Source organism: Prinia subflava, chromosome 3 (assembly GCF_021018805.1).
Source record: "Prinia subflava isolate CZ2003 ecotype Zambia chromosome 3, Cam_Psub_1.2, whole genome shotgun sequence".
Taxonomy (NCBI): Eukaryota; Metazoa; Chordata; class Aves; order Passeriformes; family Cisticolidae; genus Prinia; species Prinia subflava.
The window spans coordinates 15185341-15199919 of NC_086249.1; the positions used below are offsets into that span (position 1 = coordinate 15185341).

The following is a 14579-nucleotide window of genomic DNA, read 5'->3' on the forward strand; positions in this document are numbered from 1 at the left end:
TGTAACTTTTCATATATTTTATATCTTCTAGTGACTGCACAATCCTGGGACTTGCCTTCTGGCTATGATTTATTTTTCCTGTTAAGTCATTGTTCATCATTATGAGCTGAGATTATTTTTCTGTGTAAATTTAACAGAGAAGCATTCTTGAACTTGAACACATTTTTAATTTATAAAAAGCAGCAGAACTCCCTTTGCTCTCCTATGATTATGATACTAAGCAATTATAACTCTTCACCCTTTGGTCCTCGCAGCATTCTTGTCAGATTAGTACAGAGAGAGGCTTAAATCAGGACACTGCCCCTGAATCCCCTCACGAGCTGTGGGCTTTGAAGGGCTCTTTGAGCCTGGATCCAGACACAGTTGTGTCTGAACACCGGGAAGCAAGCGCAGAAACGTGCCAGGGAAGCAAGGCTGTGCAGTCATCGATGCAGGTGTAGTTTTGTTGTTATTGCTAACGCTGAAATCCTAAAGGAACAAAATTTAGTTAGGGAATCTGTCGAAGGGGAAAGAAAGAGGCCTGCTATTAGTTGACCTTGGCAGCTGTCAGATGAAGGAATGCAAACGGCTCTTAGGAAGACTTGGAAGGTCACTTGGGCAGTCCGAGAGAGGGTAAGCAGGCCTTCCTGGCCACCCAAAATTTGGCATGAAGAGAGAAGCAGGTGCACCTCTGAGTAGAACAGAGGGTGTTCCATTTGGCCTTTGGAGAATTTCAAAGGGACAGGTACAAGGCAGGACTCACATCTTGATTCTTCACAGAGGGAAGGACACAGAAGTTGTGTTACTCTTGCTGCATGGGGTTGGAGTTTTAGGATAGTTTTCAGGGGGGAAGATGTTCAGTGCTTGAAGCAGGGAGTTCTTGCTTGATGTGCGAACTCCAGTTTTGCCTTTTCAGTTGCTACACAAGAGGCTGAGTAATCATTTCTTTTACTATATTTTGCTCTTTTCTCTTTGTATTTTCTTATACTTGCCTAGAAGAATGCAAAGATAGCCTCTTCATTAAAGCAAAACCCAGTATTTCTTGGGTAAAAAGAGCTATCCAAAAGATGGATTAAATATATAAGTATTTGATTGTCACTCACATTTTTCTCTTCATGCTACTTAACAGTGTTTTGCCTACCACTCAATTCATCTCTGTCCTGGTTTACAGTCTACGTTTTTCTGCCAACCCCAAAAGCTCCCTAACCTTTGTTGCTTCTTGTTTGAGAGTCTTTGTGGATTTGTATTTTACTTCTCACTCACTTACCTCTTTGCCTTTTCTCTCCCTTTGCTATCTACATGTAAGTTCATAATTTTTATTATGGGTAAGGAAGCCCGTTTGTATTTGTCCCAAATGTTGAGGTCTACTGAAAGGGGGCAGGGGGAGAAACTAAATCGCACTGAGTCATCATTCTTGGCTCCTTGAAAGCTGGAACCAACTTCAAAGGTAGTCTCAACTTGGGGGAAGTTGCACAGATGAATCCCAAACCTTTTTACGTCCTTCTCTTTCTTTCCTCCTCCTCTCTCCTCATGTAGTCCGAACAGATTTGGCAATTTCAGTTAAGCACGTCTGTGCAGATTTTTAAAATCCATTACATAAGTTTGTTAGTTTAAGACTCTCTTCTTCGACATATGAGCCTAAAATGGCTTTGATTTAAAAATGGAACTTGGCAGGGAATTTGTTCATATGGTAAGATATGTTTTTTTCTTAGTTTGGTTTCATTTATAATATGTTTTAATCATTTTTGGTGTTTTCAAAACAAATGGTGAAATATGGGGTTTTTTCTTCTATTTCTGGCTACCCTCCTCTGAAAGGCCTTACTTCTTTCTGTGTGTTTAATTTGGTGCTTGAAAAAGCCTTTTCAGATAGAGGCTGCAAAATGCAGACTTAACATGCCTGTGAGGAGGGAAAATTCAGACACAGATCTTGCTGACCAGAACTGCCAATCCCAGGGATCTTCTCCAATAGGAAGCAGAAGGGTCAGAGTGGGTCTCAGAGTATGTACAAATATAGAAAATAAGTGGAATACAAGGAAAAGAAAGGAGGGAAACAAGGCAGGACAACACTGTTTCTATATTCATGATCAGTGCATCATGATTATCTGAGCAATTATTACTTTAAGGAAATTGTTTTTTCACAGCTTGAGGTTCTCAGTGTTCTGCAGCAAAGCAGATTGCCACCAAGCAAAACTCTTTCTTCTAGTTCCTAGAATAGGGGGGATCTGCATTCCCTGATTGGCCCAAATATCTCAAATTTTCTGTATTTTCTTACAGAAATTTTTCTTTGTGGTTTTCTTAGTACCTACAGTAACCCATAGAAGAGATTTTTGCCCTTTAGCAGGTGCTTCAGATCATGCATCCTGTTAAAATCTGTGCAACAGAATTGGGTCCTAATTTTTCAAGTGATCCTGTCTTTGTGTAGGCAGATCCCAACTTTGCTAGGGATGGGAAAGCAGGGTGCAATTTAAAGTTGTGCTCAGTCTTGGAACCTCAGAGCAAATGCTTTTGAAAGAAATACAAGGCTGACTACCTGGTCTGCCAGCTGCACCTACCTATGTAGGAGCCCCCAGCTTGTGTTTGTGGCCAGAAATACGTGTTGCTTTTGCAAAGGACAACAGCGAAGAAGAGCATCATCAACCCAAAGAGCAGTCCCCTTTTTGAAAAGGGACAGGCCCTAGAAAAAAAGAAATCTCCTCTACTCATCCTTTATTGGAAACCCAGCTGCCATTGCTGACAATTTAGGGTGAGGTAGATTATGTATGACTGAAGCAAAGAAAGGGAGTATCCACTACGGAAATCTAGGGTAAAGGGGGAAAATTTGCAACTACACTTCATCCTGGTTAAGGCTGATGTATGAGGTAGAGGGAAGAATCTTTCAGGCTCAGAGATGGGCTTTAGAAGACCAGCCAGAAAAAAGCACACACAAAAACAAGAAAGCAGAAGGCGTGGGTGGTTGTGGAGATTAGTACTGACATATGGAGCCTATCAGCTTGAAGTTACATGTTTAAATCTGACCTAGGTCAATCATGCCCCAAAGTCATTACTGTCGAACAGCTGTTGGGTGGCCTCTGTGAAATGACTTAGGGGTTTGAGCCCAGTTTCTAGTGGCAGGTGTCCACATTACACAAAACCCATCTGTATTAATTACCTCCCTATATCTGGCAACCTCACCAGAAAGACCAAGTACTAAGGGTTCGTCATAGAGACTGAGCCATCCCATTTTATCTTGGGTGGCCCTTCAAGGAAGGGGCTGAAGAACTTTGGAAAAGTATCATGGGAGAAGACAGCACATTCCCTGCTCTGTGGTTCAAGTCAGACCACCAATTTTCAAACCCCTCGGACCTGCAGATTTCGCTGGTGCTACGTTTACTCTTGAAGTCAGCAGAAAGCCTTTCATAACTGGCTGCTTGCACGATGTTGAATATACATCATTTGGTTTCTACTTTCGGATCATAATAATATAAACAGGAAAACTACATTTTGAATTCATTAAGTTCTTCCTCCGCTGTTTATAAAAGATAAAAACTTCTCGCTCCTTTTTTTTTTCCTAAGGATTGATTGGTGTCATGTACATATTCGTTCGCTTCTGTTTATGCAAGATAATAAGAGTATTAACATGGAGGTGGAATAATGGTGTTTATAGTTCCATCACCACTGTTTATATAAGATAAAAACAGTTTAAAAACCAGAAAAAAGAAAAAGAGTGAGAGAACATTTGCTGTTACACACATATATTATTTTTTCCCACTTCTATTTGTCAAGAATGTAAAAGAAAAAAAACTTATTGCAAGTTGAAGAGGAGTTGATTCTGTTTATAACATTTCTGGGCTGTTTACCTAAGATAAATTAATTTAGAATTGATGTAATGAGCAGCTTGAAAGAAGAGAATTGGGGTGAAAGAGGAACTGGTGGGGTTAAGTCTGATACTCTTAGTACCTTGTAATCCTTTCCTTTATTAAGAACATGAAAGATGCATATTGAATCTTTCTAGTGGGAATATGATACCACCGGTGAGGCTGGGGACACACGGTGCTGTCATGCCAGCCAATGCAGCGGCTACCACAGGGCTTGGAGGCTTTCTCTGGCAAGAGAGCTCTCAGAGCAGAAAGGATACTACAATAGCCCGAAAAGATCTCATGAACGTTAAACCCCTTGGTATCATTGTCCATGGACTTAGTCCAATAATTGTGTGCCTGTATGACTCTGTTTTGTTCTGCAGCTTTGAAGTCTAGTCCTAATTCCTTCAGGGAGAAAGGCTTGTAAAATGTCTGCATTTCAGAGAGACAGGGAAATACTACCTTTCATGCAAGCCTTATTGTCGGTCCCGCTCAGTCCTTCTGATTCACCCCTGCTCCTCCCCTGTGCACGGGCATATTGACAGATGAGGGAAGCTGGCAGATGTGCATATTTCCTTGGGATGAGACTGATGCTCTGGTTCTCAGTGTCAGCCAGAAAGGCCACTTACACCTAATAAAAGAACAACTGTGTGGACATTAATGCATGCACAGGCAAAAAGTCCAGGAGTATTCGCTTACTTTTTCAAATGAGTTTGCTCTGGCCCCAGTCACACCCTTCGTTTGCTTTGGCCAAACATTCAAGCAGGCAGGCTTGAAAAATCAGGTCTTCGTACACTTTCAGGTAGAGAACTATCAGCTCACTTTCCTACTCACCCTGTAAGTGGTAAGTACTGTGAGAGATGTCTTTTTGCACATGCTTCTCACCTCCCTTGAGCAGGTAAAGGAATCAGCCCAGGAGTTGGCTTGACCTTCTCCAAGTGGTGATGGACTAGCTTAAGGAAAAATAGTGAGAGAAAATCAAACTACATCCCTAACCAGGAAGCTATAGAATATCAGCAAATCTGGAATTGCATCAAAAATGCTTTTTGTCTTCTAAAAGAAGTCGCTATCTTTTATAATTTCATAGTAGCATTTTTTTTTCTCTCTAATCCTGGGTGTGCCTAACTCACAATGATGTCTTCATCTCTTCTTCCCAATTCTTACTTCAGCTCAACAAATGTCTTTACAAGGCAGACCATTTAAACACATACATAAATCCATTTCTGTTAAATGGATCCTGAAGTAAAGGTTGAATTTTAATGATATCCTTGAATCCCATTTCATTCACACATTTGAATTTAAGCATGAGTTTGAGTACGTGGTTTGAGGGCTCAAGGTTTACCATTAATGCTGTCAGGATGCAAAACAACGCTGTACATCAGCTGTGTGATGAGGTCCATTGCACTGTTTGATGCCACCTATGCTCCCCTGCTCCAAATGTCAAGTACTTGAAGCAGGTTCTGTGTGCTTAGTGAGCAGCATTGCCCAAGGTAGGTAAAAAAATAGATTTTATTGGAAAAAAAATTCCAATCTACAGGTGGACCTTCCAAAGGCAGATAAGGGTATGACTTTGCCAGGTAAATGAATCCTTGAAAATTTCCCCCTACTAATTGTCAGCCCTCACTTCCCTTAGTGCTGACGTGGATGCAAAGAGAAAGGATAGATCTGTCAGCGAGCTGAGAAAGAGTTTAAAGGAACTTCAATCAGAAAGTTTTGTTTTTCAGATGAATATATATTGTCATGGGTACAAAATGACATTTCCTGAAGTGAAGGCCATTCTCATCCCTGTCCAGAGCATTCCAACATTCAATAATATGTGTCTTAATTATGGTGTTTCTGTGTCTAAAAAAGGCTCAGAAATGTCAGTTTTGAGAGTTGTATAATCAAGTTGCTCCACCTTGCTATTAGGCATGAATGGCAGTCAGTGCTCCAGGGAAGCCTGGAATTGAAAGAGCAGCAGGTGGGGAGCAGTGGGTCAGGATGGGTATGCATTTAGGAGAGCTGTGTGGGGAGTCCAGAAGTAGAATAGCGGGAAGTGCTGTAAATTGGATTGAACACGTTGCTAGTGGACAGGGTGAAAGATTATACAGCATTTGTCTGTGTGACTGTAATGAGCTTTTTTCCCATAAAAGATTTGGGGAGAAAGTACTGTGTATGAATAGGGTCCCTTTAAGAAGCACTTTTAAAAGAGCTCATTTTCGATTCCAATCATGTATATGCCCCAGCAAGATGCTTGTAGATCTGAAGCAAACAGCCCAACCCTTTTCTTATCATCTACCAGAGATGACAGACTTTAAAAACTCAATGGCACTTTCGATAACTTCTAACAAGAACTGGGACTTGCCTGGCTCCATTTGTCTGGTCAAGGCTGTATTTCTGCAATTTATCCCATGGAGATTTTCAGCAGAACCTTACACTTAGTGTCTAAATTAATGATATTCCTTCCTTTCTGCCATGACAAAACCCACTCTACACTATATACATTATGCTAAAGTTTTTGTCATGGACACAATCTGTAAAAGCTTTTTCAGCTTCATCATTTTGACAAGCTGATTCCATTAAAACCTTCCCAGTGATCACGTTTGTGTGGTGCACATGGGGGAGTTTGTTTGCTCACATGGTTTTCCCTTCTTTGAAGCTAGGAAACAGTGATCATCTCTCAGGTTACATGTTATGTCTTATCACTGACCTCTCCCCAGGAAAATGTATTTTGAGGAAACACAGACATTTTCTGTGTCGCTCTCTTAGTAAATAAGTCTTCTCTGTGGTGTAGTCCTTAACTTTTCTTTAAGGCTCTTTTAGGATAGAGGCATGGTCTTACCTCTTAAAGTGTGTAGGTAGGTCTGTTGATATGTTTGCATTAAAAAGCTCTGAACACATAAGGCATTTCTCAGTATTTTTTACCATTCCACTTGCACTGAAATGGAAATAGCTGAGTGCTTTGAATAACACAGCTCTCTAGTTTTTCTCAAATGCATGTTTTTACTCAAAATCCTCCAGTGAAGGTTCACCACAGTCTGGTGCTACCTCTGCCTGATCCCTTGCACTATTGGAGGTTTTAAACACTGGTAGTTCTGTTCCTGCCATACTGGCAAGTGCTAGCTGCTGGTGATTAAAGCTGGAGCTGATAAAGGATAGAGCTGATAAAGGATAGAGCTGATAATGAAAGAAAAGGATGCTTTATTTAAAATGCATTCTCTCACAACATACCTTCTAAGTGAGTTATTTTAATATCAGTTTTTGGCAATAAGGAAACTTAAGATTTTGTGGCTAAAGCAGATAGGAGTCTGGAGGGGAATCAGATCCCACAAAACCTGTGTTTGGCTTTAAGGAATGCTTTTTATCTGTCCTTGCTAAAAATGAACATGGTGTAGAGCTACTTCTTTATTTCACTCTCAGTAAAGCCAGGAGAGCATTTTATGCCAGCCTCGGTGATGGGCACAACCACCAGACTTTCTGGGATAATTGTCAGTGCAGAATAGCATTGCCTACAGCCTGCTTTAGCATAAACCCCAAATCTATCTCAGTAGGCTTCCAAGGGCATTGAAGCATCTCAGATTCATTAATTCATTTATCTGTGCCACAAACAATAAGGAAATTTTTAAGTGCCCTTTTTTTTTTTTTTTTTTGGCAACTGCTAATAACTTTGCCTTCCTTTCTTTGTCCAGGGCATTTCCACAGATACTCACATTTCTCAAGCTGACAGATTTCTGATCCCCCAGACTGAATAGCTGTATATCTCAGCTTCCCATCTTACATGAACTTTATCTCCCTCATTTAAAATAGCAAAAGCACTGTCTGCATGAACAGACCATTATCCTGGTTGGGTTGTTAAAGTTACTGTAATGCTGACTTTATTTTCTTGTAACAGTTCTGAACAAAATGTTTCCTTTGAAAGGTCTCAGACCTCTATCCTCCCAACTCCTAATCACAGTAATATCCAACCTCAAGGAGTCATTAGTGAAGACTCAAACAATATCCTGTAACAAGTCAGCTATGAAGAAATTGGCATAGTTTATCTCTCTGATTCACGCTCATATGAAAATAATGAGTTGCAAAATAAAGGTAGCATTGCTTTCATGCTCTACAGTATCCATTGGATCCAAGCCTTTACTCCCCCACCAACACATCTCCCAAACTAACCCTGAGTATAACTGCAGTGACTTTACAGAAGTGGCATGTTCTTAGATTAGAAAGCCAGTTCACTGTGCTGCTTCTTAAACTGGCTCACCTATAAACCTCTGTTTGGTCATGGCAAGCTGTTGCATTTTTAGATAGCTGGGAAAATGGTGTACTGATTATATTCAAATCCAGCCCTTAAAGAGGAGTTTACATTTCTGGAGTGAATGGATGCAGTGACCTGTGTAAACTGAGTTTGGATGAGTTCTTGGAGTTGTTTGGTTTTGGTTTCGTCTTTGTGAAACAGACACTTAGCTTTGCAGGAAAGCTGATCAGTAGTGTAAACTATGTCTCACCACTAAGAGACTTTGTAAAATCTTGGTGTCTGCTGTTTGGTTTGGGCTTCAGCAATCAAAGGGATTTTCTTCACAGAAAGTGGCATGCAGGTGACTTTTCAGGTTTCTGTGAGGACTTTTCTTCTCCTTTGATGTGATACAGGTTCTAAACTGGGCATCAAAAGATGTGAGTTCATTTCATAGTTCTGCCTTAGTACTGACCAGCTTCAAGATCAGTTTAGCTTTCTCTTCTTTCCTTTTTTCATTCTGTAAATTGGTAATAAGAAGAATTACCCCATAGAGGAAATTCTCTCGCTGGGGGTTTGTTTGGGTATTTTTACAAGTAAAGCTCCTGAGATTATGTATATTGAACTCCACAACTTTGGAGTCACATTAGTTGCTCTCTGGATGAGCTGTATAGACATGGATAAGCTGTACTGTGTTACGGAAAACTGGGAAGCTTGGAAAATCCGAGAAATAATTCAGACTTTCACAAAACATACCCCACAATGCAGTTATAAGTATTATTTCTACTTGTTGACTGAAAATGAAATTAATGAACTTCGAATGAAATTACTAAATGAAATTACCAGGCTGAGATAGCCTGAGATGCTTTGGTTGTTCAGGAGGGGAAGTTCAGGACTGGAACAAGAGTGTCACTTCTAAGCTAAGTCCTACTAGAGAAGGTGCTAGGTACTTGCAGAGTGACTTCTTTTATATTATGTCTGATTTTTCCTTTCAGTTGCATCTTGCATTAATTTGATTCAGTCAACTACCCTGTCTTGCCCTCTATCTATATGATCAAATGGATACTTCAGTTAAGATAGAAGAGTTGGTGAAAAATTCCATCCTGCTCTGCTCTTGCTCAGCTTAAAGTCCCTGCAACATCACCTTGGTGGTGAGGGTCAGGGAGGGAGGCATATCAAAGTTAAACTGATACAACAAGGATTCAAGAGGGGAGGTGGTTTGAATGTATTGGCAGTAAAACCTAGAAATAGGAACAGGTTCCTATAAAACAACATCATGTTTGATGATAAGAGAGATCAGATTCTATGGTCAGAGACTGCATTCTTGACACTTCAGCCACTCATCCCCATATAAAAGAGCAAGGAAAAGTTTGTTTGCCCTGAAACTCAGTTTTCAGGGCATGCACCACAGAAGTAACAGCATGCTACAGAATATGCTGTTCTCATACCATATGTGGAATGGAGAGTATTGTTCCCAGAAGCCATTTTAGTGGAGCTTTATAAGGTAGTTCTGATTTATTTTAATAGGCATAAAGAAGAAGAAATTAGAAGAAATAGGTGAAAGATAACTTCCAAAGTATTGATTATGGCCTCGTAGGAAAAAAAACAGTAGGTTCTCCTTCTGGAAAACTCAGAAGAAACACATACTTAACCTGTCTTTGTAGATGCTGAGGGCTTAACACTGCATACAGAGGTACAGCTGCATGACCCTGGTGACTTCAGTGTGTCTGCAGGGGTTTAAAGGCAAGTGAACCCCTTATGTAATGCTTTTAGTCTCGTTCCAAGTGTTGTGCACTCTCCCAAGAACACAGTTCATGTTTGAAGCAGGACAAATTTTAAAAAATTGAGCACAAGCCATATGCTCTCTTATCTTTGAAGCATTTGCTGCTCTTGTCTATGGTATCTGTCAGGTTAAGATATTCCTATAGGTCTTGATAGAGTCAGGTTGTGATTTCTTTATGGATAGGCAGTCAAGAAAAAAATCCTGATGGTTTCTTTAAATGATTCTGGCAATAGATCTGACATGGTCACACTTTTCCAAAATGATCTTGCTGCCACTTTGCTCCTGATTTAACAAACATCCTCAAGTCCTAAACCATGCAGCTCTCACCAAAGAAGCAAGCTGAATTTTTGAAGACCAGTGTAACCCCAGCCTGGGGCTTGCCAGAACTCTGCTCATACCCTCTGCTCATGCCACCAGCCATGGATGATGCAGACCCCCACATCCCTGCACAGCCCTCCAGGCCCCTTGCAGCTCAGGCTTAGCAGTGTTCCCCACCACAGCCCAACCTGTTCTCCAGATATTGCAGTACTTGTACACTCAGCCAGTGCCCTTTAGTTCTGCTCTGCAGTGCCATCAGGGGAAAATGATGTATCAGAGTACTTATGTCCCAAATTGAACGTTAGTTAGACATTAAAATGAAAGAAATACTATGGAGAGTCAGCACATCTCACTGTGGAAATAAATTACGTACAGTGTCATGACTCTTGGGATCACATATGATCCAAAGACAACATTTAGAGAAGTCATCACAACACCACTGGATTTATCAGTTCATGATGGAGAAATATTAACACTCAGAAAGCAAATAATAATTAGCAATAGAAAGCTCCCAACCAGTAACTTAAACTCATGTTTCAGGGTCACTTCCTCACATTAGTAGCCTATTTGTATGTATCACTAGATTTTACAGCAATTATCTCCTTATTAATAGTAACTTCACTAGTTCCTATTATTAATAAAGATGCACTGAGTTCCTAGTAGCTTACTTTCTCAGTTTAACATTTTGGTTACTCAAGTGTCATCTGCCTAAGTTGATTGTATTTTCCTAATGCTGTGCAGTCCAGATTTGGAACTGCAGAATCCAGGACAGGTACTTGAGAGGGTGTAGGGAACAGGGACCATGTACTGGGACTGCAAACCTCCAAGCAGGGAAGCGAAGATGCTTCATTGCTTATCCAGCTTGCAATAAGGACAGCATGGCTTGATGGGGCTACAGTGTAACACAAAAAATCCAACTTGTGACCTGCCACTTCAACCACATTCCCTCAGAACAGAAAATTCACCTACAGGTATAATCAGAGCCAAGACATTATTTTGAAGGTCTGATCCTGAAAGGCAGCCAGAACCTCTAGGTATATATTCTTAGGTATAGTTAGGTAGACATATTTTCTGTTTTCTTCTGTTTAAGGTTTCAAAGCACCAAGGGAAACCAAACCAAAATATTTTATAAAATGGAAATGCCCAAATTGCTTCGGGACCATAAAAGGAACTCATCTGGTCAACCACTGACTTCTCTTTCCTCTCTGTTGCAAGAGTGAACAGGGAGCAGGATGTATGCTGTGTGGGAACAACCTAGTCTCAACACAACCATTATTTTTCCAGTGCCATGTTTGCTTCTTCAGAGTCTTTTGATGAGAGCACACAAAGGCAGACAGTGAGGGGGAAGGGGATCAGGAGCCTGGGAAGGGTTACAGACAGGAGCAGGCAGCAGCTGCCACCAGAGCAGTGAAGCTGGCCTGGAGCACTGCCCCCTTGGGCAGTCAGAAGTGGGCACTGGGAGTTATTTTGGTGGTGGCCACCCCTTCCCAGGTATTCTGTTCCCAGAATTAGTCCCCTAGCAGTGACCTCCTTGTCCAGGGTGGTGGTGGGCAGCAGGAACAGGGCAGTGCTGTGGGCTGGGAGGTGGTGCTGGGCAGCCTCCTCCTGCCAGCGGGCTGAGCTGGAGGCTGTGCCGAGCCCCTGCCAATGAAATGCCCTGGTTTCACTCATTGAAACAAATCCCTCAGAGATGGAGTCAGCGTTTGGAGTTACAGAAAGATAAAAAGTACTATTCCAGGCCATCTTTTAAGTCAAGATGCATGCTCAAAATGCTACATTTACATTATAAAGCAAGAATATATTTAACCTTTCTTCTTCCTCACTTTTTGGTAGCTTTGCCCTCACCCTGAGCCCCTTAAAGCAACTGCTGCTGAAGCTGTAATGTGCTGTTGCTTCCAGAGAACTCTCCTGCTCTTCTTTTAAAGATGTTTTCCTCTGAGGTGCTTTATATAGAGACTTTTCTTGACTGAAGTTCTTCTTAGGGAGCCAAAGACCTCCAATGGATGTTAATTTGAGTTCAGTTTGCAGATGCAAGAGATTACTGTTCTTATTTCATCTGTCTCATTGTTTTCACTGAGAACAGCTGGTAGTACTTATTTTGGGCTGAGTTACCTGTGGAATGAGTCAGCTTGATGTCTGTTTGAATCAGCTTACATATACATGAAAGTCCAAATTTGGATTGGATTAACTTCTTTTGTCTTATCAAAACATATTACCCAGCCTTGCTGGCAAGTAAAGTGTGCTGAAAAATCTGTTCCATCAAGATTTGTCTTTTGTGTTTTCTAGTGGTGTGTCCATGAAGTTTTCTGGTTTATTAAAGCATTTTTGTGTGTATGTATGTGTAATGCCTCATTTAAAGTCTACGTTTCCCAGTACATATTTCTCAATGTGAAAAAAAAGGCTAAAATGTTAACCATTCTTAATTACAAAAGAAAATTTTAACGATTCCTTTTACTACACTTAACAGCTCAAATTTAGCAATGCTATTAAATACACTATTGACATTAAATGCAGCAGTGAAAGAAAACGTAAGCTTAAGCTGTGTCATAATTCCTTTACAGTATGTGTTAAGGTAGACTGCAAGGCATTCTGTTGTCAAATTTGAGAGAGGAAAAAGTCAGTTACCTTTTCTGTTATCTTTGGTGGACTTCTAAACAAGCTCTGTCTTTGGAAAATGAGTGCTGGAGATATTATCAATACATTTTGATTCAAATTTGTTGTCAAATCATCACTGCATTCTTTACAGAACCACAGTTTGGCTGTCTATTTCATTAAAAAGAGCATATGCAGCTGTAGTTGAGTAGATTTTTTCTTCAAATTCTTTCATGATACATAACAAAAATACATATACGTGTGGCAATGCATACAGATGTGCTAATTCTAATGTAATTAGAAAAACTTCTTGCCCTTTCCTAAAAATAATTTTATTTTGATTCTCCAGTATTGCAGACTAAGGCCGTACAGTTGGCTTTCAAGCTGTATTTGCAGTGTCCTCTCCCATATGAGCTTTCTCCCTCCCTGCAATAAGCTGTCACATGTAAAACCATCTCAGTTCATCCCCTCCCAAGCACTGGCTCGACTGAGTGATGTTCATTTCCTGTCTTACTGAACAGAGAGCCAGCCCCTCTCCTCACTCTTGTGCAAATGAAGGAGCCCATGAGGACAAGGGCTGGGCTGTGGAGCTTCCTCTTCTGGTGGGCACGCAGAGGTGAAGATGCAGAGGAAGAAAGGGAATGTGCCCTGTTAGCCCTTTGCAAAGACTGGCTTGATTTCAAAAGGATTGGGCCCATGCACGGGTCAAGATCTGCTGAACTGCTTTTTCTCTGATGTGCCTTTTGGCCCATGAGTGCTGTGACACGCTGCTGGAGCTGGTGTCATTATCAGTCCCCAAGCAGACACCGTTGTGCAGTGAAGCCTGTTCATACAGGTCACTGAAATTCCACTGAAATTTTGACTGCCAAAGGACGTGGTCACTTCAAGTAGCATGACCACGGGGAGAAAAAATTAAAAAAAAAAAAAAGGGAAAACTTGAAGGTCATTTTCCTCTCTACTTTGCCACATTGCTTCTCCTGATGAGGCCCCTCACCTCGCGTGTGACATCTGTGGCTAAGGTGTTGTCATATTTCTGGTATGCTAACATAACATTTGACTGCCTTCCTCTGCATTCTTGTAATTAACTCCTAATATTAAAGCAGTTTCCATCTCTGGATTCCTCAGCAAGCTGATTGAAAGGCGATTTAATTGCACAGCATTGCCAAGAAACATGTTAGGTGATTGCTGGCTGTAGTAACAAGTAATGTGAAGGTAATAGAAGATATCACAGGGACTAAGATTTTGCTGGCCATTAGCAGAGGTGACTTCAAAAGGCAGATGATAATTAGTATAGATTTCACTGAACCAAGTTTCCATCTGCTGCTGGTCACTGGATTTTGAGCTGCTCTCTTATTAAAGATTTGCATGTATGTTCTTGGATTCTTGATGGAAACGACACTTAGGGGAAAAGGGCATAAATCAAAAAATAAGTGTAACCTGCAGAAATATAAATCTATGTAGATTAATCCGTGTTTCCTAAATTGCATGCTAGATTGTAATTCAATCAAAGGGTAGGGGTCGTGTGACGTTTATGAACATTTATGGATGGTATAAGCACTCAGATTAAATGTCAAACCTGGTATTCTCTTTAGAATCACGTATTATTGTTATTCATTAATATAGAAAAACAACAATTATATCCACTAAAATCCACTATTTAATTTTGCTGTAATCTGTCTCTGTTGTGTCAGAGATGCAGTGCAGTCTCTTTGCCCCCTCAGATCATTTAAAGGGCTCCACTGAATTTCAGCCCAGTCTACCTTTTCCCCCAGCACAGTACTGGCTCCATTTGGCCCTCTTTGAATTGAGGAATTCTCTAGTAAATTATTTCCTTTATCTTCCACTGGGATTAAATTTCAGTTTTCATACT

At 40.7% G+C, this 14579-nt stretch overlaps 1 protein-coding gene across 20 annotated transcripts in view; it reads left to right on the forward strand.

Moving 5' to 3' along the window:
• The window catches only part of LOC134548834 (zinc finger and BTB domain-containing protein 20), a 472135-nt gene that overhangs the window by 338515 nt on the left and 119041 nt on the right, over positions 1-14579 (forward strand). The window lies entirely within an intron of this gene.